Here is a 5,513-nt window from a genome sequence, read left to right as displayed (position 1 = left end):
TCCATGAATTTTGGGTTTTCACATAAAAAAAATAACAATGTTTTCCTTTTATTTATTTATTTTTTTTGAGATGAAGTCTCACTCTGCTGCCCAGGCTGAAGTGCAGTGGTGCAATCTTGGCTCACTGCAACCTCCATCTCCTGGGTTCAAGCGATTCTCCTGCCTCGGCCTCGTGAGTAGCCAGGATCACATGCCTGGCTAAATTTTTTTGTATTTTTAATACAGACAGGTTTCACCATGTTGGTCAGGCTGGTCTTGAACTCCTGATCCCATGATCTGCCTGCCTCAGCCTCCCAAAGTCCTGGGATTAAAGCCGTGGACCACTGCGCCTGGCCAACAACATTTTTAAAAGCCATTTAAAAGATATTAGAATTTGAAGATACACTTCAACTGTATTCCTTGCTCCTACCAGCTGCAGAGTTAGCCCATCATTAACAGAGTTAGCAGTGAGGAAGGCCAGGTTTTTGTGATCTCTGCGACAGCTGAAGCCCTGCTTTCCTGGAGGTGTCACCACCTACGAGCACAGAAGGGGTAAATAGACTCAGCAAATAGAGGAGGCGATGTTCCTACTAATCTTTTCCCCTGCATTCCGCCAGGAAATAAGCCATCTATAAAATTGTGACATGAGAGGAACAACAGATGCCATGACAAGCACCAAAATGACAGCCGGGCCAGAAGCAGGTCATCTCCTCCCTCAGAACTGCCCACAGCCTGGTGGGATATGCCCGTGATGCTCAGCCAGCTCCTGCTTGGGGAGGCCTCCCTGATGACCTGTATGGGCAGCTCACCTGGGGCATCCCAGCCAGGATTCCACACATTGTCAAGGCGAGGAAGAGCCCTGGGGTCCTCCGCTGTGACACAGGTGTGGATCCGGCAAGCTTCGTGTGCGTGGGCAAATTTATAAAGACGGATAGGCGGAGTCCTCAGCGGCTCCCGCTCTCTCCGGACGCGGACTCGGGCAGCGGCGGGACGCGACCGACCCGCTGAAGATCCAGCAACTGCAGAACCGGATTCGCCTGGAGCAGGAGGCCGGCGCCTGGCAGCCCCCGCCAGCCCGCAGGGCGCCACCCTCGCCGCCCTTTCCGCCGCCACCCGCCTTCCCCGAGCTCGCGGCCTGCGCGCCGCCCGCGTCCCCGGAGCCCATGAGCGCGCTGGCCTCCCGCGCCACCCCCGCCATGCAGTCCTCCGGCTCCTTCAACTACGGCGCGCGCCCTAAGCAGTTCATCGCCGCGCAGGAACCTCCGGCCCCTCTCGGGACACGGCACGCCTGCCTCCAGCCCCTGCTCGTCCAGCCTCCCGTTGCCCCTGTCCCCGACGCCCTGGCCGCTCGCTTGCGCGACCGCGCCGCCCCCTGGGGCTTGTACTCGCCGTCGCCTCCGCCGCCGCCTCCGCCGCCGCCGCCGCCGCCCCCGGTCTTCAGCCCTACGGCGGCCCTCCAGGTGCCCGACGTGTTCCCGCCGCCGCCGCCGCTCCCAAGCCCGGGCCCCGCCTCCCACGGCTTCTCGCCCGCCGCCCGCTTCGGCCACAGCCAGACCCCCGAGGCCTTCCTCAGCGCCCTGCTGACCTCGCAGCCGCCGCCGGCCGCCGTCAACGCCCTGGGGCTGCCCAAGGGCGTCACCCCCGCAGGGTTTCCGAAGAAGGCCAGTTAGGCCTGCTAGAATAGCCTCTGATGAGGAGATTCAAGGCACAAAGGATGCTGTTATTCAAGACCTGGCACGAAAACTTCGCTTCAAGGAAGACCTCCTGAACAATGGCCAGCCGAGGTTAAAATATGAAGAAAGAATAGCTCCTCTACTGCTAGGTGCCGACAGTGCAACTGTCTTCAATATTCAGGAGCCAGAAGAGGAAACAGCTAATCAGGAATACAAAGTCTCCAGCTGTGAACAGAGACTCATCAGTGAAATAGAGTACAGGCTAGAAAGGTCTCCTGTGGATGAATCAGGTGACAAAGTTCAGTATGGAGATGTGCCTGTGGAAAATGGAACGGCACCATTCTTTGAGATGAAGCTGAAACATGATAAGATCTTTAAGGGAATGCCGGTAACTGTCACATGTAGAGTGGCTGGAAATCCAAAGCCAAAGGTCTGTTGGTTTAAAGATGGGAAGCAGATCTCTCCAAAGAGTGATAACTACACCATTCAAAGAGATCTCGATGGGACCTGCTTCCTCCATACCTCAGCCTCCGCTTTAGATGATGATGGGAATTACACAGTTATGGCTTCAAACCCTCAGGGCTGCATCAGTTGTACTGGACGGCTAATGGTATAGGCTGTCAACCAAAGAGGTCGAAGTCCCCGCTTTCCCTCAGGCCATCCTCATGTCAGAAGGCCTCGTTCTAGATCAAGGGACAGTGGAGATGAAAATGAACCAATTCAGGAGCGATTCTTCAGACCTCACTTCTTTCAGGCTCCTGGAGGTTTGACTGTTCAAGAAGGAAAGCTCTGCAGAATGGACTGCAAGGTCAGTGGGTTACCAACCCCAGATCTAAGCTGGCAACTAGATGGGAAGCCCATACGCCCTGACGGTGCTCACAAGATGTTGGTGGGTGAGAACGGGGTGCACTCTCTGATCATAGAGCCAATCATGTCATGCGATGCCAGCATCTACACATGCATAGCCACCAACTGTGCAGGACAGAACTCATTCAGCCTGGAGTTTGTGGTTGCTGCTAAAGAAGCACATAAACCCCCTGTGTTTATTGAGAAGCTACAAAACACAGGTGTTGCTGATGGGTACCCAGTGCAGCTGGAATGTGGTGTATTGGGAGTGCCACCACCTCAGATATTTTGGAATCACTCACTCACAGCCCTGACGGAGTGAGCATGCACCAGGACAACTATGGCTACATCTGCCTGCTCATTCAGGGAACCACAAAAGAAGATGCTGGGTGGTACACTGTGTCAGCCAGGAATGAAGCAGGGATTGTGTCCTGTACTGCCAGGCTGGACGTTTACACCCAGTGGCATCAGCAGTCACAGAGCACCAAGCCAAAAAAAGTGCAGCCCTCAGCCAGTCGCTATGCAGCACTTTCGGACCAGGGACTAGACATCAAAGCAGCGTTCCAACCTGAAGCCAACCCATCTCCCCTGACACTAAATACTGCCTTGGTAGAAAGTGAGGACCTGTAATCCAGCATTCTTGTTAAAGCTGAAACACTGAAACAGCCATTGCCTTGACCAGCATATTCCTTTGTCACATTATGTAAAAGGCAGAAACATACCTTTGGCTATAAAAAAATTTATAAAAAACACCAAAATAATATTTTTCTTACTTGATATACCAAACTGAGAGTTTAAGTAGATGATGCTAATAGAAATATACACATTGCACAAAAAATTCACATTTACTGTCCAATTAAAACTTTGGAATTGCTGTGATTAAAGTGACCTAAAATGCCAAAATACTAAAGGAAATCAATTGTTCACAGGTAATCACAAGTTGTGTTATCTACAAGTGCTTTAAACACAAGATATAGGTGCTGTGTAGCCTGACAGTGTGAAATGTTTAATGAGGCAGTTGTACCACAAACAATACTACAATGATTCTGAAGTGCAGTGTATTCAGACAGATACAGCGAACTGACTGCAATACATAAGGATGAAAAAAGAAGAAATGACAAAGAAATCCAAGTAAATGCCTTGTCTTTTTGCCAATGTTTTTATATTAAATCATAAGGAAGGAACTACTTGCCTTAAATTTTAGTAATATCAAGAGTTTCTAATAAGGTTAATACCTTAGTTCTTAACATTTTTTTCTTTATGTATAGTGTTTTCATGCTACCTTGGTAGGAAACCATATTAAAAGGCTATTTACAAACCATATTAAAAGGCTAACTTAAATATAAATAATATAAAGTGCTTTGAATAAAGCAGAAATATATTACAGTTCATTCCACAAAAAGCAACAAACCACCCAGATGACCAAGGCATATATAGTATTTGGAGGAATCATGGGTTTGCAAGGAAAAGGGAAGAGAATGAAGGAAAATGCAACCAGCACAATTATAATGTGTCCATTTAGATAAAAGTAGAAGGTGCAGGAGAGGTAGCAAAGGCCAGGCTTTTCTTTGGTTTTCTTGAAAATTAATCTTAAACACAGGTGAAAAATACACCGCCATTCACAATTGGAGGAACCTAGGGCCAGCTGGAAGCATGGAGCACACATGCTGTGGAGATTGTGGTGCCTGAAGTTCGGATAGTAGTGGAAGATTGTAGGTATGCAAAGCAGGTTGAAAATGGATTGAGACTGCAAGGTAGCATAAATGAGAAACTGCCTGTAGGATCTAGTCTACTTGAAGGAAGTGGAGAGACAAGGGGAGACAAAAACAGGTTTGTGCCATAAGGCACTTTTTCAAAGGCACCAAGATGTGGTGAGTGGAATTATTAGTTTACTTCCCTGCTGCCATGAAACCTTACCTTGAGAAGGTACTGGATTCCAAGGTTTGTAAAGGTATCTCGGTAAAGACTGCTTTTTTAATGCATGTGATTTTGCATCAGCTAGACTGAGTTGATTCTGACCAGACTTGATGGTTTTAAGTTGGAACTGTTAATTTTAAAAAGGAGGAAAAATAATTTAACCTAGTAGTATAAAACATGAGGCTTTAATGGTACTTTGCTATGAAAAGAAAACACTGTATTCCTTACGTAAAACACATATATCTTTCATTATTTATAATTGGCCTCTCTTAGCTCAGTTACTCAATTCATACGTAGTATTTTAAAAAATGATTTTATATCTGTGTACCACCCCATATACTTCATATTACTGTTTCACATGTACAGCTTTCTACTTCTTTGTAAGAACACAACCAACCAAGGTTTCAGTGATTAATAGGCTTGAGCACTGGGTAGCAGATGTTCTATGCAGTGTCGTTCAAATTTCTTTGACCACACTTCTATGCATTGCTAAGATGGGATTTAAGATACCATACAAAGCCTCTCGTGGACCTATCTCTATTGTAGAATTATGACTTATGTCTTACTTGGCAAATTTTTCTGAATGTGACTTTTTTGCCAATTTGCTGGGTTTGGGATTAAATAGTATTATTTTGCCACTTTTATATTGTATTTATAAAAAAAAGTACTATCATAGTACTTTGGATTGTTGTGCTGGAATAATGTGGATTTAACATCAATAAATATTTGACAAAAAAAAAAAGACGGACAAGGTAATATTTGAATTGTTTAAGTTACTTACAAATATTTTAAATTTTAACATTTCATATTCGTTTCATAACATGAGACAGACAAATTAGAAGCATAAAAATAAACTTTGGGAGGCCAAGGTAAGAGGATCACTTGAGCCCAGGAGTCTGAGACCAGCCTGACCAACATACTAGAACCCCATCTCTAAAATAATAATAATAAAAGATTAGTCAGGATAGTGGTGCGAGCCTATAGTCTTAGTTGCTTAGAAGGTTTAGGTGGGAGGATTTCTTGAACCCAGGAGTTCAAGGCTGTAGTGAGCCATGATGGTACCACTGCATTCCAGCATGGGCTACAGAGAGAAACCCT

The 5,513-nt window shown here is 46.5% G+C and overlaps 1 pseudogene across 1 annotated transcript; it reads left to right on the top strand.

Annotated features, from left to right (window-relative positions):
* The first annotated feature begins 1,075 nt into the window (after window positions 1–1,075).
* Window positions 1,076–5,096, top strand: LOC103796098 (palladin pseudogene; annotated as a pseudogene). The gene has a single exon (XR_008475059.2). The product of XR_008475059.2 is annotated as a palladin pseudogene (transcript).
* Window positions 5,097–5,513: the final 417 nt, after the last annotated feature.

Source organism: Callithrix jacchus, chromosome 10 (assembly GCF_049354715.1).
Source record: "Callithrix jacchus isolate 240 chromosome 10, calJac240_pri, whole genome shotgun sequence".
NCBI lineage: Eukaryota > Metazoa > Chordata > Mammalia > Primates > Cebidae > Callithrix > Callithrix jacchus.
This window is presented reverse-complemented; position numbering and strand designations above follow the sequence as displayed.